Genomic DNA, 24404 nt, shown 5'->3' with positions numbered 1-24404 from the left:
TAAAAATGGACCTTTGGCATTCAAAAAAGATAAATTATGATTCTTCAGAAATTCAAATCTGACTTTGTCTTTTGAATGTTTAAAGTTAATATGCATTTGCTCACACCAGTCATAGATAGAACAAGTTAGAACCATTTGTTTTATGTTATTGATCTTTAAATTGTCCAGTGAGTGCTAACTTTTTTTAGTTGTTATAGAGTAAATGGAAGGAGGAATAATAGCATATAGTAATATATGCTCAAAATATCCCTGTCATGATAGCATGTTGTTTTGAATTGTATTTGATTTTCTTTTGCAGAGAATTTTACTGTTTTTTTGAATTCTGCTAAATGTAAACAGCAATCTGTATGCATACAGCTGTTAAAAAGACATACTTTTAAAGACATCCAACTGTGTATTTGTCCAATGGGGCTAAGTAGCAAGATGTAATTGCTTTCTGTAGCTTAAGTCATTTGCCCTATTTTATGTATCAGGAAAGAAAAAAAATTGTGTTTGTACATATTCAATGTTAAAATATGGTAGGATTTTAGCAGTCCTCAGTGATGATTGTTATTTCTAAAAAGAAAAAAAAAATAGTGAGGGTATAGAAAGTTTTGGTGTGAAGGGAAGGGAAAATTACATCTAAATTGTGTTGACATGATCATTTATTTTGCTGTTAGTCTATTTGTGTAGCATATTCTATAGGATGGTAAAAGGTAGTAATTTGTGGTGAAAATAATAGTATCTTTATTACTGCCGGGTTGTTTAACTATTAATCCAAGATACCATGAAGAATAAAGCATTAGTCCTAGGGATTAGCTTGGTGTTATTATAATGGCTCTGCTGTGATAAAGCTATGTAATGAGCAAGTCATTTAATGTTTTCTAGCCTCAGTTTCCTTTATAAAATAAGAGGGTTGGATTAGAATGAAAATTTGGTTCCCGTTAACTCTGTCAGAATCAGTGGTATTTCCAAAGCAAGGTTTTACTTTCAAATACATTGAGTGCATATAACTGAGGGCTGGTAGGATGTCCCTTAAGAATTTTTTGAGCGTGGCATTTAATATTTACAGCAAAATTTTTTAGTTTAACATAATTGAACTTGTACTAGATAGGGTTAATAGGCTAGAACAAAAGGTCAAAGCATAAGGCTTTAGGCTTAATTAAGGGAGAGCTGGAATGGCAGGAGTGTGTGACAGTTAAATGGGTTTCCCACAGACTAATGTCGGTTACAGTGCAACCATGCCTCCACTTAAGTGGGTTATTTTGTGCAAAGGGCAGCAGTGATTAGCAGTTTGACATACCAGACACTTCTGGCCAATCCCATCTGTTTAGAGGTTAAAAAAGCACACCTTTATGAGCTGATGGATTGATTTGTGTGCCTGTCTGCCAAAGATTAGAAGTCCAAGGCCAATGCAGTAAATGTCAGTTATGGAATATTGTACTTTCTTGGTTAGCTCATTGTTTTAACCGTCAACTGTTTTATAATGGGGGATAACTGCTGTTTATGGAGTCTGAATACAAGATAGGTGAGGCAGCAGGTGAGGGAGGAAAAGCATTGCTAAATGGAATTGCGAATTAACATGATCAGTAGCAGGTGTTTCAGGTGGAGGTATGGCCTATTGTAGATACACTTGATTTTATGGGGTACTTTTTCGGCCTGTTCTGTCTTAGAGCTTGAGTCACATTCTTCATTTATGAGTGTCTCAAGGTATTTCTCTCAGTCCAGGAGGGGATTTGATGTTGCATGGAGAATTGGTAGCTTTATGTAGATACCTCTTTTACAGGCAGCGGAATAGATTATGTAAATTCTCTATATAAATATATATATATAGTTGTAATATTTTGTTCATTGACCTCCTGTGGAAGGGCAAGGGGAAAGGCAAGAGGAAATGGAGAGCATACAATACATAACACACACTCTGTAGACAGGATTTACTGTGCTCACCTGAGATTGATTCATGCTGTTAAAATGAAGTGTGTCTGAACCTAGACTCGGACTTTCTTCTTTTTTCAACTTTGAAAGCTTTAAGCGTGATGCCATTAATATAGTTCATTTTCAGTTCAAGGTTGTAGTCCATACAAAGATACAGCAAGGCTAGACTGTGCTTGTAAAAATTGGCTGTAACATATTCTTTTAGTCAAGGAGGGAAAATTGTAATTGAATATGGATGTAATAGAACTGCTGATATTGTGATCACAATGAATGAGCTTTAGGTACATAACGTATTCAGTCTTTGGGATGAGCAGAGGGAAATGTTTGAGAAATAACACAAAGTTATAGTCTTTATCAGATGATTATTTTCAACCTGAGATTTGGGTTCAAATCAAAATGTGACCAAGAACATTGGAAACAATCTTGGAAGATTCTGATTGATTTTTCTGGCTCTTACCCTTGTTAGAGGCTGTGAACCATGATTGTTAGGTGGTTATGCAGCTTCCATACATATCCTGTAAAGAGCTTGGATTGTTTCTTATAGAAAGAAAATTAAAATATATAAAGAAGATGATGATTTTGGTCACTCGGAGCTATATGTGCATAATCTTAATAATTGCTGCTTGATTTTATTTATGCATTTATTTAGCTACTAAGCTATTCAAAAGTGAATGAATTGGTTTCTTAGAGATAGGAATTGAAATATTTTAGTTGTTTGGAAAAGAGAAAGTGACATTATGATATTGGAGTTTATTTAGTAATGTAGTATTTAAATAATATTTTCATCTTTATGTTCTTTGTGGAGAAACATCAGTTGAAATGATTTGAATCTAATACAGATTTAAATGAAAAAAGTTTTATCCTTCTCTGTAGTAAAAGTGAAGAAGCATAAATTTTATACTTTATTTCACTAAATCATTCTTAAATTACAAAAGATTGACTTGAGTATATAAATGTACTTAGGTAATAAATTAAATATGTGAGATATATCGAATTTAATGGACAAAAAATTCTTTTTTTTTATTGGAGAGGTTGTGGGTTTACAGAACAGCCATGCATAAAATACAGGATGCCCATAGGCCACCCTCCTGATTAACACCTGTATTGTGATGGTACACTTCTTAAAATTGAGGAAAGCAAATTTTTATAATTCTACTATTAACTGTAGTCCATCTCATGTGCAGTTCCATGGATTTTTAAAATTTTTAAATTTTAGTACAATATGTAAAACCCCAAATTTTCCCCTTTAACATTTAAATGTGTAATTCAGTGTATTCATTATGTTCATAATGTTGTGGTACCATTATCACTATCCATTACCAAAAGTTTTCCGTCATCCCATTCCCATACCTGTTAAACGTTCACTCCCTATTCCCACCCTGCTCCCTGGTAACCTGTAATCTAGATTCTGACCCTATGAGTTTATGTATTCTAATTATTTCATATCAGTGAGATCTTACAGTATTTGTCCTTTTATGTCTGTCTGAGTTCACTCAACATGGTATCTAGAAGGTTCTCCTATATTGTTGCATGTATCAGAACTTCATTCCAAATGAATACTATTCCATTATATATATATGTAGCAGATTTTGTTTATCCAAATCGAATCTTCATAGACCCTTTGGTTGCTTCCATGTGATAATGACACTATGAACATTGAAATATCTGTTCAAGTCCCTGCTTTCAATTTTTTTAAGGATATATGTAGTAGTGGGGCTACTGCTGGGTCATATGGTAGTTCTATACTAGTTTTCCGAGGAACCCCCAAATTGTTTTCTGCAGCAGCTACACCATTTTATATTGCCACCAGCAATGATAAATGAATGTTCCTATTTTTCTGCATCTTCGCCAGCACTTGTTATTTTCTGTTTCTTTAATAGCAGCCATTCTAGGGATTATGTAGTGGTATCTTGTGATTTTGATTTGTGTTTCCTTGATGGTGAAAGATGTTGAGAATCTTTTTCATGTCAAACAATTTGTATGTATTCTTTGGAGAAATGTCTATTCAAGTCTTTTGCCCATTTTTATTGGGTTGTTGGTATTTTTGTTGTTAGGTTGAAGGATTTTTTTATATCTTTAGTTTATTAAACCTTTATTGGTTATGTGGTTTCCAAACATGTTCTTCCATTGTGTAGGTTATCCTTTTTCTTGCATGATCAAGTCCTTGAGGGCAAAAGTTTTTAATTAAGATGAGATTCCACTTATGCATATTTTCTTTTGTTGCATGTGTGTGGGTGCGAAGTCTAAGGAACCTCTGCTTCGCACAGGGTCCTGAAAAAGCTTCCCTGTGTTTTTTCTGGGAGTTTGACAGCTCTAGCCCTTAAGTTTAAAGCTTTGCTCCATTTTGAGTTGATTTTTGTATAAGGTGTGAGGTAGGGGTCCAGTTTGCTCTCTCTCTCTGTCTCTCTCTCTCTCTTTTTTTTTTTTTTTTTTTTTTTGGCAAATGGAGATTCAGGTTTCCTGGCATCATTTGTTGGAAAGACTTTTCTTTCTCAATTGAGTGGTCTTTGCAGTCTTGTAAAAAATCAGTTGGCCACAAATGTGTGGTTGATTTCTGAGCTCTCAGTTAATTCCATTGATCTATATGTCTGTCCTTGTGCCAGTACAATGCTGTTTTGATTACTGTGACTTTGTAATAAGTTTTAATATCATAACATCCAGCTTCATTCTTCTTTCTCATGATGGCTTTGACTATTTGGGGTCCCTTACCCTTTCATGTAAATTTGAAGATTGCCTTTACCATTTCTGCAAAGAAAGTTGTTGGAATTTTGATTGATATTGCATTGAATGTATAAATCACTTGTGTTTGGTTGACTTCTTAACAATATTTAGTCTTCTAATCCATGAATACAGAATGTCTTTCCATTTATTTGTGTTTAGTTTCTTTCAGCAGTGTTTTGCAGTTTTCTATTTAGAAGCCCTTTCTATCCTTGATTAGATTTAAATTTCTAGATATATGATTCTTCTAGTTGCTATTGTGAATGGAACTTTTTTCTTGTTGTTTTCTTTATTGTTCACTGCTTATGTATAGAAACACTACTGATTTTTGGGTGTTGATCTTGTACCCCACCACTTTGCTGAATTCATTTGTTACCTCTAGTAGCTTCATTGTGGTATTTTCAGGATTTTCATAGGCTCATATCATCTGCAAATAGGGAAATTTTTAGTTCTTTTTTTCTATTTTGGATGTCTTTTATTTCTATTTCTTTTTCTTGCCTAATTGCCATGCAAGAACTTCCAGTACAATGTTGAAATGTTGAAATGTTCCAGTACAGTATTTCAGTGGTGTCAGTGGGCATCCTTATCTTATTCCTGCTTTCAGAGGAATAGCTTTCAGTCTTTTACACTAGTAGGATATTAGCTGTGGATTATTCATATATACCTTTTATCATGTTGAGAAAGTTTCCTTCTATTCCTACCTAGTATTCTAAGTGTTTTTATCAAGGAGAGGTGCTAGTCGTTCGGTGGTAGAATGCTTACCTATCATGTGGGAGACCTGGGCTCATTTCCTGGCCTATGTATCAAAAAATAAAAATAAAAATAAATAAAATAAAACAAATAATAAATAAAAAATATAAAAATAAAAATAAAAAAAGAGGTGCTAGATTTTGTCAAATGCCTTTTGTGCATCAATTGAGATGATCATGTGATTTTTTTCCCCCTTCATTCTGTTAGTATACTATATTATATTGATTGGGATAAATCCCACTTTATCATGTTGTATTCTCTTCATATAAGAAGAATATTAGATTCCGTTTGCTTATATTTTGTTGAAGATTCTTGTGTCTAGATTCTTAAGAGATAAGAGATAATTAGGCAGTGTTCCTCCTCTTCATTTTTTTATAGGAATTTGAGCATAATTGAATTTTAAGTCTCTCTGGAATATTTTGTAAACTTCCTCTGTAAAGCCATCTGGTCCTTAGCATTTTTCTGTTGGAAGTTTTGGTTTACTGATTCAGTCTCTTTACTGGCAATTGATTTGTCGAGATTTCTTAAATCTTCAGGGATTGATGTTTATATGTTTCTAAAAATTTGTCCATTTAACTTAGGTTATCTAATTTGTTGTTGTACAGTTGTTTGTGGTATCCTCTCATAGTTATTTTTATTTCAACGGGGACAGAAGTAATATCTCATTTTTTATTTCTTGTTTTTGTACCCTCTCTTTCTTTGTCAGTCTAGTTAAAGTTTGTCAATTTTATTGATCTTTTCAAAGAACTGACTTTGGGATTTGTTGGTTCCTTCTGTTGTTTTTTGTTCTCCATTTCGTTTATCTCAGCTCTAATTTTTACTTCCTGCTGTTCACTTTGGGTTTAGTTTGAACTTCCTTATCTAGGTCTTCTAGTTTTAATGTTAGATCTCTGATTTGAAGTCTTTCTATTTTTTTTAATTGTAGCTCTTAAGAGCTATTAATTTCCCCCTCAACACTGCCTTTGCTGCATCTTCATAAGTTTTGGTATGTTGTGTTTTCATTGTCATACCCCTCAAAATATTTCCTAATTTCTCTTGTGATTTCTTCCTTAACCCATTAGTTGTTTGAGTACATTATTGAATTTTCACATTTGTGAATTTTCCATTTCTCCCTCTTTATTGATTTTTAGCTTCATTCCATTGAAGTCGAAGAAGATAGGTCATTTGATTACAGTATTTTAAAATTTACTGAGACTTGTTTTATGGCCTTAAGATAAAGTCTGTTCTGGTGAATGATCCATGTACACTCAGGAAGAATGTATATTGTATTCTTTTTTGGCTGAAGTGTTCTATATCTGTCTGTTAGGTCTAGTTGATGTAGTAACATTCAATCTTGCATTTCCTTATTGATCTTTAGTTGTCTATCCATTCTTGAAAGTTGTGTATTAAAGCCCCCTGTTAATGTAGCGTCACCAATCTCTCCCTTGAAATCTTTCAGTATGCCTCATTTATTTTGGGTCTCCATTCTTCATATGTATTCATAATTGTTAAATCTTGTTGAATTGACTCCTTTATTGGTATATAATAACTGCTGTTTTAGTCCACTAAAGCTACTGGAAAGCAAATTCCGTAAGTGGGTTAGCTTTTATCATGGGGGATTTATCAGCTTACAAGCTTAGAGTTCCGCAGCTGTGAAAATGTCCAAATTAAGGCACCAAGAGACAGTCTTTGTCCCCGAAGACTGGCTTTCAGCGATCCTGGGCTCCTGTGTCAGATGGCAAGGCACGTGACAATGTTTGATTGTCTCTCCCTTCTCTTCTAGACTTTCAGCTTCTTACTCCAATGGTTTTCTCTCTTTCTGTGGCTTTCTCTCTCAACTTTTGCATCTTTCTCTCTGCTTTCTTCTGAATTTAATCCTTTTATGAAGGATCCTGTAAAAGGATCACCACCTATCTGGCTCATGCCTCAACTGAAATAGCCTGATCAAAAGGTCCCACAAAAGGTTTACACCCCTAGGATGGATTAGCTTCAAGGACATGCTCTTTTCTGGGGTATATAGCAGCATCAAGCTATCACAACTGCCTTTATACCCTCATAACTATTTTTGACATGCCAGTACAAGTCTGTTTTATCTGATGCAACTTTAATTACCTCAGATCTCTTTTGGTTACTGCTTACATGGTATATTTTTTCCATGCTTTCACATTTAATTTCCTTATGTCTTTGAATGTAAGTGCATTTTTTGTAGACAGCATATAGTTGGGTCATGCTTTTTTATCCATTGTGCTAATCTCTGCCTTTTGAGTGGAGAGTTTGATTCATTTACATTTGTAGTGCTGTGGATACTGCAGGACTTTATTCTGCCGTTTTATTATTTAGTCTTTTTGTCTTGTACCATTTTTGTCCCTCAGTTCCTTCATTAAAACCTACTTTCGTATTTATTTGAATTTTTGTATTGTACTATATCGAGTCCCTTTTTACTACTACCAGTAGATATTTCATACATAACCTTAAGGTTATCGTGGGGTTAAAACTTAACTGAGGGTGAGCTATGGTGGCTCAGCAGGCAGAGTTCTCACCTGCCATGCTGGAGACCCAGTTCAATTGGAGACCCAGTTCAATTCCCCGTGCCTGCCCATGTTAAAAAAAAAAAAACAAAAAACAAAACAACTACCTTAACAGAAATATATAAAAGTCATACTTGATATCATCTTGACTTCAGTAGTATACAAATAAACTGTTCCTTTAACCCCTCATTCCCCACCTTCTTTTTTTTTTTTTGAGGTTTTAATTTATTTTATTTAAAAATAAATGAATTTCAAAATGTCTTATTCAAATAGATCTATCAGCCTGTGAAACCCTGTCCCTTTTCCCTGTTCTAAATGTTGCCGTTACACCTGGATACTGAACAACAACAAAGACACAGAGTTTTCCTTCATTTTACCTGAAGCCTGAACTATGGAAATCACCAGAAAAACTTGCTTTCTTAAAGTCTATACGTCAATGAAATAATTTCTGTTATTGTTTATAAGCTTGCTCTTATAACTCCTTAGAAATGGCCCTTATTTCAAAGGAGCTTGAGGCATGAAAAGGAAGATAAAAAAGGCGCGTGAAGAAATATCTTGTGTGTGAAAGATGCAAAGAATAACCTGGTTCAGATCATAGAGTAACTGAGCTGAGTGAAATCAATAGTAAGGTTTTAACCAAGTTCCACATTGTAATATACTGTTGAATATACTATTGAATGCTTGCTGTGAACCATGCACTGTACCAAACAAGCACTTTTTCCTGTCATTTTGTCCTCCAGCAACTTAATGCAGCAGCCACTATTCCCCACCTTCTTTAATACTTGTTGCACATTTTGTCTTTGTACATTGTATGTTCCAAACCATAGATTTATCATTATTTTTTTATGTATTTGCATTTTAGCACCTGTAGGAAGCAAGAAGTGGAGTTACATACTAAAAAATATAATAATACTGGCATTTATCATTACCCAAGTGGTTACCTTTACTGGAGTTTTTTATTTCTTTATTCTACTTTAAAGTACTCTCTCGTGTCCTTTCCTTTCCATTTGAAGAACTCTTTTAAGCATTGCTTGTAGCTGGTCTACTGGTGATGAACTCCTTCAACTTTTGTTTAGCTGTGAATGTCTTAATCTCTCCTTCATTTTTGAGAAAAATCTCACTGGATATGAATTCTTGGTTGGCGGTTGTTTTTAAGGCTTTCAACCCACTGCCTTCCTGATTCCATGGTTTCTGATAAGAAATGGGCACTTATATAATTGGGACTCCCTTGTACACAACACTTGCTTTTCTCTTAGAGCTTTCAGTACTCTTTCCTTGTTCTTTGTATTCATCAGTCTGATCAGTATATGATGAGACATATTTTTCTTCAAGTTTATCCTGTTATGTGTTCTCTGAACTTCTTGGCTGGACGTACTCACATCTTTTGCTATGTTTGGGGAATTTTCTGCCATTATTATTTTTTTAATATTCCTTCTGCCCCTTTCTCTCTTCTCTTTCTGGGATCCCCTAGTGCATATATCGATATTTGTGAATATATCGATATATGTGCATATATTGATATGTGTGTGGTGGTTTAGAGATTTCTTAGGCTATTTTTTTTTTTTTTTTAAAGAGAGAGGGAGGAAGGGAAGGAAAGACAGAGAGAAGGAAGGAAGGATGGAAGGAAGGAAGGGAGGAAGAAAGGGAGACATCTTTAAACATTTTCTTGTTTTATTATATTTTGTTTGTTTGTTTGTTTCTTACATGGGCTGGGGCCGGGAATCGAACCGGGGTCCTCCGGCATAGCAGGCAAGCACTCTTGCCCGCTGAGCCACCGCGGCCCGCCCCTCTTAGGCTATTTTTGATTTGTATTATTCTTTTTTCTTTTTTGCTCCTCAGCCTGACTCATTTTAATTGTCTTATCTTTGAGTTCACTCATTCTTACTTCCGTCAACCCCAATCTGCTGTTGAAACATTTCTGGGAATTTTTTATTTCAATTATTATGGTCTTCACTGTCAGTAATTCTGATTTTTTTTAAAACTGTCTATCTGTTTATTTAGATTCTCATATTTTTCAATCGTTGTTTTCCTGATATCCTTTAGTTCTATCTGTATATTCTCCTTCATCTCCTTGAACATATTAAAGGTAATTTTTAAAAAGCCTTTATCCTGTATGCCTATGGTCTTGTCTTCTTTTGTTGATGTTTTCTGGATTTTTATCCTCTTGCTATGTATGGGCCGTCAATTCCTGTTAATTTTTTATCTTGTAATCTTTTGTTGCATACTCTGCATTTTGATATTTTAAAATGTTTTCTTCTGTGATTCATTCTCTGAAATATCTGTTTCTTGAGTTTGTAGCCAGCTTGTGGTAGGACAGAGATTTTCCTGAGCATCAGCCTTCCTGTCAGGAGGGCCCACCTAATGCTAATGCAGAGCCGAGTACTCCTCCTTGTCTCTTCTGGGCCTGCCTCTTTTCCTGCACGTGTGCTTGTTGGTGGCCTTAGTGATTCCTCTCAGTTTGAATGTCCCCCCTAATTCCCAGGAAATACAGTTTATCCCTCTCTCATCTGTTCATTCCTGGACTTAAAAGCAGGTAAGCCTTTGCCCCAGGCTATCAGCCTTAATTATTTCTTACACTGCTTCTGTTGTTTCAAGCTGTTTTTGATTGGAGGGCAAATTCTGGGACCCGGGCATACTGGAGAGAAGTTTCCCAAGTTAGTCTTTCTCAGCTGGAACAAGTCCAGGGACCCAAAAAAGTAACTGTTGGCCAGTCCCCAACTGGATGAAGGAGAGGCCGGGACTGTGCCAAGAGCTTCTTCCGTGGCTCCCCAAAGCTGCACTTTCTTTACTTGTCCAGCAAATGCAGACCTTCCCCTGCCCGCCCCACTTCTGAGGAATCCTGTCCTATTTTATTCTTCTCCACCTTCTTGGTCTGGGACGGACTAGAACAATGGCCGTCCTCTGAGTGGGGCCCCCAGTGATGTCAAGTTGCTAATTAAAAGCTGTGATCAGTTGTCCGCCAGTGCCCACCCTTGACCTTAGGGAGGTGGACTTTTATGTCCTTTTCTGGCACCAGCACTTGATGGCAGGGGCCTGACCCACAGCTGCCTGAAGCTTGAGTAGGGAGTGGGCGACTGACATCTGTGCAGAGAGAGCGGTTTAGTGGTATTTACCATGATTACCAGCCTCTTTCTCCTGCTCTTCCCTGTACAGTGTTCTCCTGGATTCTGGACTTTAAAGATGGTTGATTCTGACATTTCCTGCCTGTTTAATAGTTGTTCTGGAAAAGAGGAATGGTTCCTGGAGCTTCTGACTCTGCCATCTCACCACAATCTGAACAGAAACGTCTTAGATGAAGTTTAAGAAGTTTATATTATTTTAAGAATTCATATTAATCTAAAACTTTTTATATTATATCTAAAACAAATATATTATGTATTTGCCGTAATATATATTTTTAAAGTACTGTAGATCTGATCCTATTTATTCTCTTCCCTTTTCTTCAGTAAATTCAAGTGCTCATTATCTAGTATGTGTTAAAATTGTATTTTGCTAAACTAAAGGAAAATATTTTAGGATTAACCTGTTTTTTTTGTGTTTTGATATATTCTGATGTTTTGAAGAATACACTTTGTTCCCTACAGTCTTTGGTAGTCCATTTCTGTCAGTCTGTTATAGTCCTTTTCTTTTACTAATGTGGTATTATTGGCCTTGAGAAATATAAAGTCTGCCCTTCTAAGCAAATTCATTGAACTTACGTTTGTTTAGATATAAAAAAAAATGAAAGCAGAAACTCTTAATATCCTTATTATTCTGTGTTTGCAGTTTTTGTTCCAAAACTATAGCTTTCCTAAGCTGGATTTTTGTTGTTAGGTTGTTAGAAAATTTTATGAGACAAAGGAAAAAATAGTAGCCCTATTTCTTGCTTTGCTTTTAAATGCTATTAGGGCATGGAATCATTCTTTGCCTTTCTTCAGGTAGATTATTTTAATAGGAAAGCTGCATATATGAGAAACTTATTTCTTAATATATATGTGTTTATAAAATAAGCATGTACATGTGTGCGTGCGTGCCTGATACATTTCAAATACAGATGTCTGCACCTGTTGATTGCATTTGCTATCACCTAATGACGGAGGGAGAAGGTGCTACCTCACTGTGTTAGTAGATTCTCCCTCCATGGCATATTGTGTCTATTCAACTTTTTTGTGTTCTGTGACCTTGCAGTCAGTGACTTCAGCCCAGAATAGTTTCAAAGTCATGTAAATGAGTGCAATTAAGTTATTGTTTATCATCTTACGTAGCTTAGATGGAAACTTATTGGATAGAGAGGTTTGTTTGCTTTATGTGGAAGGTCATAGTAAGGTTAAATTTTATTACATAAAATGATTTTGTAATATTTTCATTTTGCTGCTGAAACAGTAGTGTCCTAATAGAAATGATAATGATGGTTTTTTTTTTTTATCACCAGGAGGTCTCTGAAGGGATTTTTAGTTGTTTTTCTCCTGCTCTGGTCATTTTAAACTCCATTTTAAGGATATGCCTTCACCTCCTTCAGAAACGTGGGAATATTCTGCCCTTAGTTATGATTCTAGATATCTTTGAGTTATATGTATATGTATATATATATATATGACATTCCCTGCTGCTGATGGAGTATAGCTTGGGAATCATTGATTTATGTGCTTAGAGGATTTTTTTTTTTATGTCTGATTACCATGCCAGTTGGTTTAGGACCTTATGAAGTAGGACTAGAGTCCCAACTCACCTGGGCAGAAAGAACACCTGCTACCCAACCAGGCTGATGGTGGGGGTTGGTTAGAAGAGTCTTGATGAAAAACCGTGTGTGAAGTAATTAAAAGAAAGGGAAGTATTTGTCATTGTAGTTTGCTCCTGTTGCTCCCTTCTTTTCTTCTATGGTATTATTTTTACTTCAGCATAGTTTACTAATTTATAATGAATCTAAGGGTCATTGATTCATGTAGCAGACATTTACTGAATGTCAGCTATATAAGCCTCATGTACCATGCCAGGTATTGGGAGATTTAAAGATGAATAAAGGACTCACAGTCACAAGAAGAGTAACAAACAAACAAGATGCAGAAAAAGTGACCATAGTGGTAAAGGAAGCCACTTTGCTAGGATGCTGAGAAAGTATCACTCAAAGAAATTTGGTACCTGTGTGTAGTTTTGAAGAAAGGACTTGTTAAAATGGATTGATAATGAAGAATAACTATTTTGGGATACTTAATAAATAAATTTTTATTTTGGGACATTAGAGTTCAGTTTTGGATTTATCTTTGGGCAAAGGTGTGATACATAGGAGCTGATCATAGATTATGGGATAGGAATTGAGAATTCTGGAAATGTAAATCATATATAAGGGTAGTGACTGATACGAATCGAATATTACTATGCTATAGTGCTCTCAGGGAGTTTGCATCATACCACTCTTATACCAACTAGCTTTACTGTCCATTGGCTTATTGATCAATATAAAGTTTCTTCAGCCACTCCAATGTTAAAGTGTAGGCTGCAACTCTTTGCCAGCCAAAATCTTATATCCACTCTTTTGTTATTAATGGAGTAATATTTCCCACATGTCAGTGTCATTCTGTATCTAGGATGGTTCTAATTCTGAATTTAAAATATTTTCCTTTTAGTGGTCTAGAAAAAACATGAGGTATTTTAAACTCTGTGAATGGCTGTTGATTAATTCTAATTTTTTTCTCAGAATCCTTAATCAGAGTTCCTCTTTATTGTTGACATTAACTTCTCACATCCTGTAGAATAGATGAAAGTCCTTACAGTGTGATAGGTTGTATATTTTGGTAAATAATCCTGTGATACAGGTTGTTTCTTCAGATATAGGCAACTACTTTGCCTGACAAAAGCATGTATGTATAATTAGGATTTTTTTTATGTTGCGATACATATTTTTGTTAATCTGAGAGATGGTTTATTTTAGTATTTAAAATTACATTGTAAGACATGTAAATGAAATTTTTTTGGATTAAGATGCATTTGAAATGACACTTTTTTTCTCTTAACTTTCAGGAAGTATTTGGATTTTGAGTTTTTCAAAACTCTGTTCTCAGGATCCCTTATTTTAACGTTTGGAAGAAACACATCTAGAGGTATTGTATTTTGTTTTATTGCTCCATTTTTAAACATAGTCAACTCTTCTCATTTAGAAGACGAGTAAGAATATTATGCCATGTTTTGTTGTTTACAAAATAGCTTATCAATATATTGATACAATATATTTACACAAAATTCAGAATTTTGTGTAAGAGTAAAAAATCTAATTTAGAACTAAGTGGTTTAGCTTATTTTAAACATTTACATTTTAACCTTTCAGTATAGAACTATTTTAAAGAATGCATTTATTTAAAAATGTAGCATGCATTCCCTGGTTATTTAAGGTAGTGTGACGTATACGTTAAGCCTTCACACAGTCTATAGTATATCCTGACGATAACAGCTCTACCTCCTAGTGTAAGGATATGCTGTCATTGGTATTCCCATCAGTTGTTCATCAGGGTCTGCAGGCGTACTCATCTGGGCCAGCTGGCTCTGCTTCTGAATGTCCTTACCTCTGCATTATCACATGGGGTTTAGGGTAATACAGCATAATATCATCTTGTAGACCTGCCTCCCAGGGCATTTGTTGTATTATGGGGAAGGAAGAATATTAAGATCATTAGTTGAGAAAATTACTTGCTTTGTGTTTTGTCTTTTGTACTCCCAAAATCTCATGTGGATATATCATCTGGGTAAATAGTTTTCTTCAGCCATATCCAAAGTTTCCTTCTGTCTCCAACTTTATACCTTTTTATCTTGCATTTTCCTTTTAAACTCTTGTCCCAGCCATTTTGTGTAGGATAGAAACAGATAAGTGAGGGCTCATGAATACATTTAAAAGGAATATATTTTTTAAAATTGTACTGAATAGGTCAACTTCTTTGAATATATAGTTATTTTATTAACTGTATTGTCATGAATTATATTCATGTGAAATAAGACAAAGATCAATTTTGTAGATTTTCTTAAATAATCACTTCTCAAGAAGTGTATATCTCTAGGGTTGGATGAATCTACTCTTCTATGTTTCCATGGCACTTTGTATTGGAAGTTTAAAACTAGAACCTAATCTATGTTCAAGATTATTCACTGTTGGCAAGGCAGTGTTTTCTCCTTCCTGCTGTTATAGGGGAGCAAAGAAAGCAAGTAAATTTATAAATATACATTGAGAATGTGAAAGAAGTTATAAATGAACTCCCAAATATTTAATTTTTACTATATATACTTTATCAGTGAAAAAAATTATATGAACAGACACTTCCTGGATTTTTTAGAATTTAGGATTATCTATTTTAATTGAAGGTAAGAATTAACTAGTACAATTAAATATTTGAAGATATAAAAAGTCTAACTCCATTGAAAGAGGATTTGTTGTCCTTTTAAAGCCATTATCAAGCATCTATTTATGAAAACTTGTAAGCTGATAATTAAGAGTTTGTTTGAATGATTAGAACTGGTTACTATTTTTAATTAAAAAGAAACTGCAAAGAAATTGTTTAGTTTAAGGGTATAAATTCAAAATAGAAATTGGTTTTATGTAGTTCTATTGAAAATAAACCATAATGTATGAGCCCTTTTTTTTAAAAAAAGTTATTCATGTTTCTTTTTTAACCTTTTTAAAAAGAACTGTAACCTTTATATGTTAAGTAAATACTCTTAAGCACCTGATTTTTATATGCATGTGTATATATATATATTTTTTAATATGCGGGGTAGGCCCTGTTTGTCTTTTCTAGTAAGTATTGTGTCTGTCTTAGGTGTCTTTTACTATTGATTAGTTTTGTCTGTTTTTTTGAACTTTATAAAACTGGAATCACATGGTGTGAACCCCTTTGTGTCTGGTTGTTTTGATCAATATTATATCTGTGGGAGTCATCTGTAGTGTATCGGTTTTGCTTTCTTCCTCCAAATCTGTCTGTATTCCATTATATGCTTATATGACCATTTATTTATCCATCAACTGTAAGTGGGTATTTAGTATCTTTCCCATTTGAAACTATAAGGTTGCTGTGAACTTCTTTGTATCTTCTGGTGAAATAAACACCACTCTGTTAAGTATAAAATCAGAGTAGAGCTGCTGAGTTGCAGGGTGTGTATACATGTAACTGTAGTATAATAAATACTTGGAATACTTTTAGGATATTAGTGTTTATCAGTGTATCTTTTACTAATTGCGGGAGCCGTTTCCTGTCCTGGTTTCTGTGACTCCCGCTTGGGGTCCGTCTCTTAGCGAACGGGGGGACTCGGGCAGTCGCGATCTGCTTTCGGTCCCGGGGGCTCGAAGGTGTGGAGGGCGCGCGACGCTCAAGGAAGAGTCACGGGAACGAGTGGAGGTGTACATCGAACGTTTATTAGGGGAAGTACAGAGGTTTATATAGTGGTGAGGCGGAAATGGGGGGGGGGCAGGGGAGGCGCGCTGCGTGATTGGTGAGGAGGCTAAGGGTGGCAGCGAGGGATTGGGTGTACTGAGAGCAGAAAGGTCCAATGGAATGGCTTGAATATGATTTTGCCAGGCAGAGGGATATGATGTTGCCAGGCAGAGAGCGAGAGGACGAAGGTTGGGCCAGTCGGAGAGTGAGAAGACAGTGGTGCAATGTGAGGTCAGAAGTTGCTAGGTGGAGGGCCTGAGAGATGACTAGGTGGAGGGCCTGAGAGATGAGGCCGATATTACATCCGGCACTAATGATAGATTTTATTGTGAGAGACTTATTTTCCTCCAATTCAATGTAAAATCTAAAGTTTTGTGAGAATTTTTCAATTATGAATTGTTTCCATCTTTTAAAAAAGAAGTTGGCTGTTTCCTGACTTCATTTTAGTGTACCTTAGGTTCATAAATCTTAGGTCTGTCTTAACTCTAGTGAAGGAAAATAGGACATGAAACCCTCCTATAATGATTATGACTATGAAAATAGATTTTGAAACAAAGCAGACATTTCATATAATGAATGTTTTATTTTACTTGTTGAGTTTTTGTATACCTCATTGAGTATCTTAAAATAATAGATACTCTTGAGTTATAGAAAACTTATTTTAGCATTTTTGATAAATGTTGCAAGCCACTTGTATCTGTGTTCATAGACATCTGTTTGGTGTTTTTTTTTTTTTTTTTTTTTTTTTTAGGAAAGACAGAGAGAAGGAAGGAAGGATAGAAGGAAGGAAGGAAGGAAGAAAGGGAAACAACTTTAAACATTTTCTTGTTTTATTGTATTTTGTTTTTCCGTTTTTTGTTACATGGGCTGGGGCCGGGAATCGAACCGAGGTCCTCCGGCATAGCAGGCAAGCACTTTGCCCGCTGAGCCACCGCGGCCCGCCCTGTTTGGTGTTTTAAAGTGAAATTTATTCTAGAATATAGGTATGAAAAATTTTATATTAATATTTTCTGAGTACTTATTATGGAGCAGTGCTGTCCAATAGAAGTTTAATGTGAGATACATATGTAATTTAATATTTTCTAGTAACTACATTTAAAAAAGGAAAACAGAAACTGGTGAAATTAAGGTAGTTTGTTTAACTCATTATACTCCAAATATTATTTCAATGTATAATCAATATAAAATTATGAAATATTTTATATTCTTTTTCTTATACTCAGCCTTTGGAATCTGATGTGTATTTTCACTTAACTAGCATATCTAAATTCGGATTAGCCACCTTTTAAGTTCTCAGTAGCCACATTGTCTAGCAGCTGCCATATTGGACAGTGCAACTGTAACTAGCACCTTGGGTTTTTTTAGACATGGTAACTTTAGTCAAATTTATGTCTGTTAAAATTCTGTATAAGAATCCTATGGAAAGATGCCATGATGAGTGCTAATACCACCATCTTTCAGTAGGTCTCAAACAGCCTGTTTTTCCTACAATGTTGAAATAAATAACATTTTCTTTGGTTGAACCGGCCCATAAAGCAATTAGTTTGTGTTTAGAGGGGAAGCAGGCAACAATGTATGAAAATACATATCTTTAAACTGTAAAATCTGTACCAACAGATTCATATCTTCCAGTTTATTCAAGGTTATATGCTGGGTAGAATTATACTGATTTTTTTCCTCTTTTTTGGCTTCTTTTTTCTGTTTCTTTAAACTCATGGATTGTTTAATTTGTATTTGATGAATTAACATATGATATAATCCCACTGTCTTGAAAATATAGGGAAGTTAAAAAAATTTTCTACATGTGCATATAGATGTACCACTTTATCAACTATCATATTTACAGGATACCTCCATTTTGAGGGATTAATATTTTTTCATGTATATATTTGCTAAGTGGAATAAACCAAAATTATAAATTATCTCACTTGATTTTGAGCCAAATTTTGCCACCAAATTGGTTTTTAAAGCTGGTTGTTATTCAGAATTTGGGATGTGGAAAAGGCATTTCATATCTGTGAAAACAGTTGCATGGTTTCTTGTGAGGTGGAAAAAAGCCTTTGAAAAATTCTTGGCACATAGCTGTGTTACGTATTGCTGTCTCTCAGATCTGAGGTAGTTGTTTCAAGTCCCTTTCCACCAACCCCTTTTCCCCAAAGAATATTTTTGATAGTTCTACCCCTTCCCCCTTACATGACATCAACTTTACTTTTAGATACCTTTTTTTTTAATAGTGTATCTTACTGACTATTAAAAAATTAAAATCATTCTTCTGCTCAAAAGCCTCCAGTGGCTGTCCGTCTCATTTGGAGTAAAACTGAAGTGCTTGTATTAGTTGCAAAGTCTATGTCTGTACTCAAAGTGGCTCAGCCAGTGACTGCTCTATTCAAACCTGAGCTTATCTCCCTTTCCCCTCTCTCTTCTGATGCTCTAGATTTTTAAAATTGTTTTTCCTCACATTTAAAAATACTCTGAAATTTATATTTTAAAAATATTGGTTATTTATTGATTGTTTCTCCTTGCTAAAGTGAAAACTCCTTGAGAGCAGGAATCTTTTTCTGTTGTGTTTATCATTGAAATACCTGAAGAACCTAAAATAGTGCTGTACACATAAAAGATCCATTAGAATGGATCAAGCAGACCTTGTTAGGTTTTAAAAAGTGATTTCTATAAAAATATAGATTGTCTTTCACTTTACACAGATTTTTTCTAATTGTAGATATTGAGAAGTTTTATTTTTGTTACCTACAATAAATTATTTTAAAATAGCACAAAGATATAATAAAAAATTGGTATTTTTTAGCAATTAAAATTAAAGAAGAATTGGAAGGCTTAATTTTGCTCATGAATTGTAAAATTTAATGTTGTTAAGATGTCCATACTGCCCAAGCACTTTTCAGATTTAATGCAGTCCCAGTAAAAATTCCAACAGCCTTCCTTGCATAAATGGAAAACCTAATCATCAAATTCATATGGAAAGTCAAGGAACCCCAAATAGCAAGGTACCTGGTTAGATACTTATATACCAATGTCCATAGCAGTGTTATCCTCAATATCCAAAAGGTGGAAGCAACCCAAATGTCCATCAGTAGATGAATGGATAAACAAAATATTTAATATGTATGTACACAGTGTAATACTATTTAGCCTTAAAAAAGAAGTGAAGTCTTGTTACTTGCCACTACAATGATGAGCAATGAAGATATCATATTGAGTGAAATAAATCAGACACAAAGTAGGGACAGATATTGTAAGGCTCCACTTACATGAAATAGCTAGAATATGTAAACTCATAGAGACAAAAGTGTAGAGTACAGGTTTGGGTTAGGGGAGAATGGAGATTAAAAACATAATGACTGTAGGATTTCTGTTTGGTAAGATGGAGAAGCTCTGGTAATGGGCTGTGGTTGAGGTAGCATGACAGTGTGAATGTGATTAATCTTTGTACTGGTTTGAAAGGATGTATATCCCCTAGAAAAGCCATGTTTTAATCTAAATCCCATTTCATAAAGGCAGAATAATCCCTATTCAATAGTGTATATTTGAAACTGTAATCAGATCATCTCCCTGGAGACATGATTTAATCAAGAGTGGTTGTTAAGCTGAATTAGGTGACATGTCTCCACTCATTTGGGCGGATCTTGATAAGTTTCTGGAGTCCTGTAAAAGAAGAAACATTTTGGAGAATGAAAGAGATTCAGAGAGAGCAGAATGACATGGGCACAAGAAGCAGAGTCCACCAGCTGGCGACCTTTGTAGATGAAGAAGGAAAATGCCTCCTGAGGAGCTTCATAAAACAGGAAGCCAGGAGAAGAAGCTAGCAGATAATGGCATGTTCACCATGTGCCCTTCCAGATGAGAGAGGAACCCTGACTGTGTTCATTCACCGTGTGCCTTTCCAGATGAGAGAGAAACCCTGTGTTCGCCATGTGCCTTCCACTTGAGAGGGAAACCCTGAACTTCATCGACCTTCTTGAACCGAGATATCTTTCCCTGGATGCCTTTGATTGGACATTTCTATAGACTTCTACGGACATTTTCTTGGCCTTAGTACTGTAAACTAGCAACTTTTTAAATTCCCCTTTTTAAAAGCCATCCTGTTTCTGGTATATTACATTCCGACAGCTAGCAAACTAGAACAGTCTTACTGAGTGGTGTGCTTAGGGATGGTTGAGATGGGAACTTTTTGTTCTGTATGTTTCTACCATTTAAAAGAGAGCCACTAAAGAAACAAATTAACAAAAACGATTAAATGTAATCTTTGATGCTGGGTTGAATCTATTAATGAAGGAGAAAAGGCCCAAAAGGACATTATTAGGACATGAAAAATTGAGGTATAGATGGAAACCTTTGTATCAGTATTAAAGTTCTTGAACTTATAGCTGTTTTTAAACTTGTTATGTAAGTGAATATCCTTGTTCTTAAGAAACATATGGAAGTATTTATATTTTCAAAGAACATGATATATGCAATTTAATCTCAGATATTTAGAAACCTAATGGACAGACAGATAGATAGATGAGTAGCTAGATAGAATGATACAACAAATGTGCCGAAGTGTTAAAATTGGTGTATTTGGGTACCTAGGGGTGATGATATATTGGAGTTCTCTGTATGGATTTTGTAATACTTTTGCAACTGTCCTGTAAGTTTGAAATTATTTCAAAATATCAAGCTAAGGGAAAGAAAAAGATAGTATATTGATGTGGATATCTTCCATTATAGAAAAGATAACTTTATGAGATAATTTTAAGTAAAACTTTTCCTGAAAGTCTGTTTGTAGGTTCTCAGTTTTCTATTGTATCTTTGCATATTCAGCAAGTGATAGCAGATGGTCATATGTATGTCAATTATTTTCATTATAACAGGAAGAATTATGAATTTGGGTCTATTTCTTTTCCTCTTCCACTGCCATCTTTCAAAATCAAGCCTTTAGTACTTCATGAATATTAAACTGTAATGGCACTTTGCTTTTTGCCTTTTAGTTTATATTACTCAATAAATTCTGCACACTACAAAAAATAAAACTTTGTAATGAAAGTATTACTATGTGAACTAAGAATTTTGCCTACAGGATAAGGCCAAGCCCCATTCCTATCTGGCTCCTACTTACTTCAGCATCGTTACATTTGCTCCATCCTTACCGATGTTAATTGTGCATTTCTTACTCTGCCACCTTATTTTTGCCATCTTCATCCCAGATGTCCTCTGATCCTCACTAGCTTTCCTTGACCAACACTCCCCATGCTATGATTTGAATGATTACCCTGACAGAAGGTAACGTGTACCTTCTTCTATTCTCCCGTAGTAATTGATGAGTACCATTCACACTGGTTTTATTTTACATAGCTTTTTACTTCTTTCTACAGCCAAATTGTAAACTTCTTATAGGAAGGGGTCATATATTTTATACATTTGTGATTTTTAAAGCACTTGGATTGATACCTCATACATACAAGGTGATAAATTAAAGTGCTGATTATGCCGTCCCCCAACCAACAGTTTTCCTGAAAACCCTGGGGAGTGCCTTGGGTTCTAAGTCTCTATGAAAGGTTTTCTTAGTAAGTTTATGTTTTCAGAAACTTAAGTCCCCAGATTGATCCTAAGCCAGATAAGTCCTAAAACCCAGAGTTATCAGTCTCTTCAAGTACATCAACCAGTTTCATTTCTCTACCCCATAAAATCAACACCCCTTTCCAACCTGAAGAAGTTAAAATGGTCATTGCCCAGATATCCCTGAAGCTTGAGAGAAAGATCAAATGAGAGGAAGACGATGTAATGGAAAAATTGGGATTTAACAAATGACTGTGACTACTGATTCATTATATAGATATTTCTTTTTAGTATCTAGTGTTTTAGAATAGCTAGAAGGAAATACTGGAACTTGTTGAGCTGTAAGCCAGTAGTCCTGGTCTTTGATAATGATTGTATAACTATTTTGCAAAATGAAAAAAAAAGTCAGTTGCCCATATTTGTATGATCTACTTCTGGATATTTTGTTTTGTTCCACTGATATATCTATCTCTGTCAATATTACACTGTCTTAGTTAACCTCCCTCTATTGTAAGTCTTAAAATTGGGCAGACTATAATACTAGTGGTCAGTGAGAGAGAGGGGTAAGCGGTTTGGGATATTTGGGGTTTTCTCTTAATTTTTTTTTCTGGAGTAATGCATATGCTCTAAAATGATCATGATAATGAGTGCACAACTATGTGATATTGTGAACCATTGATTGTATACTTCGGATGGATTGGATGTTGTTTGAATATATCTCAGTAAAATTACATTAAAAAAAAAAAACAACAAATAAACAGAAACCTCCTGGTCTATCCTAATACCATTTCCTTTTTTGTGTGTGTGGCATGGGCAGGCACCAGGAATCGAACCCAGGTCTCCAGCATGGCAGGCAAGAACTTTGCCTGCTGAGCCACCATGGCCTGCCCTAGCCAATACCATTTTAAAGCTTTAGAAACAGTTTTTTAAAAGGATAAAAATTCACCCAAAATTATTATGCAAGTCACATAAATTTGTTTTATCTCAGTTTTTTTTTTTTTTCATTTTGTTTCTGTGAAGATGAAATAGTAGCATGTGTCAGAAATTTACAGGTTACAAAGTATAATACAGTTATTTGTTGTAGTACCCAAACTCTTATTTCTCTGGCTTAACTTAATGAGATATAAAAGTGTTGCTCTAATGTTCCTTATCTAAATGACAAGCAAGGTTAATTTAGCTCTTATTGAGGGACTTTTGAAGTATATTATCTGAATGTTTACTGCAGTAAGTGTATTTACTGTTCATTTGAAACACAAAAGAAAATACTGATGTCTTTGGTGAGAGTAGTAAGTTACCTGTTTGGAAGTCAACAATTTTAAATATTAATAAATTTAAGAATATTACCTTTCCAAAATTTATCCTTAATTCTACATGTTTAATTCAGATCGGGATAAAATACACTTTTGAAGGGCATCATTTCACAGGTTTCCATAAAGTTCTTAAAGGTGACCGCCATCCCTGTCAATTCTATTTCCTAGGGGTATTTAAAACTTAAATAGCTTACCAGACTAGTGGAGGCCTCTAAATGGGACTGAATCTGGGATGATTGAAAAAGTTTTATTTGACTTAGAAGTAGTTCTGGTGCCAAGCAGGGCTTAGGAATGGAAGAAATTTCTAACTTCAGGAGATTTTTTTCCCCCCTCAAAAATTAATTCATGTATTCTGGGTGGTGTCCATAAATTGATTTACAGAAAGAGATGGGTTGAGGTTCAGGGAGGAAATAACTTTTATAGAACCAGCAGCTTAAATCAGGATGAATGTTGACCTGTAATGTATAAATCAGGATGTAATGTATAAATTCAGGATGAATGTTGTCCTGTAAGTAATGTGGACCTGTTAGAATCTTATGCCTTATTAAAATCAGGTATTGGTGCTACTGAGTGGTAGCAGAGACTGAATTTGGAAGGAGGAAGCAGTGTTTGCCATTTCTCATTCTTATTAGTCATAACGTAATATGTCATAGAATTTGAATAATAGTTTTGAGAAGTTAACCTCAACTTCTAGACTATAGCTAGAACTGCCCAGTTGTATTATTTAGGCAGTGTACTTTACTACTTAAGCTATAAATTTTAGTTTGTGTGGGTTAAGCAATTGATCCTTTTGTTTTATTTTATATAACAGATGAAGACATTGAAAGAAAGTCTAATTGTTTATTCTAATAGAAATGGATATAACCTGATAATGAATGGTTTTGTAGTTACTTTGGCATGTGTATTAGAAATATGTGTGTGAGTTCGAATTAATGCTGATTTTATTGAGTTAATGATAATTTGCCAATTTTCACACTAATTTTCAGAAAATAAAAAAATGGATGACATTTTCATTTTGTATAAGTACTCCTATGAGTTCTATTAAGGGTGGGAGTTTTGTTGAAAAGTAAGATAGGATTTAAACCTACTCAGGTAACCACAGAATGCTATTTTTTAAAAGTCATTTGTAGTTTAACCTCTTTTCATCTTGATTACTTTAATATAAATAGAGACTATCATCATGCTGATTCATTTTACATCAAAATTGTATGAAATTAATAAATATGAACTGTTTAAAACCATTTTAAGCATTTAGACTT

General features: G+C 34.6%; 1 protein-coding gene across 9 annotated transcripts in view; it reads left to right on the top strand.

Annotated features, from left to right (window-relative positions):
* NRIP1 (nuclear receptor interacting protein 1) overlaps window positions 1-24404 on the top strand; it is a 107167-nt gene that overhangs the window by 14067 nt on the left and 68696 nt on the right. For all 9 annotated transcript variants that reach the window (XM_077118727.1, XM_077118729.1, XM_077118731.1 and 6 more), the window contains exon 2: window positions 13887-13966. The gene's annotated coding sequence lies outside the window, so the exon portion shown is untranslated. The remainder of the gene's footprint in view (window positions 1-13886; window positions 13967-24404) is intronic.

This window comes from Tamandua tetradactyla, chromosome 10 (genome assembly GCF_023851605.1).
Source record: "Tamandua tetradactyla isolate mTamTet1 chromosome 10, mTamTet1.pri, whole genome shotgun sequence".
In the NCBI taxonomy this organism is placed as follows: Eukaryota; Metazoa; Chordata; class Mammalia; order Pilosa; family Myrmecophagidae; genus Tamandua; species Tamandua tetradactyla.
This window is presented reverse-complemented; position numbering and strand designations above follow the sequence as displayed.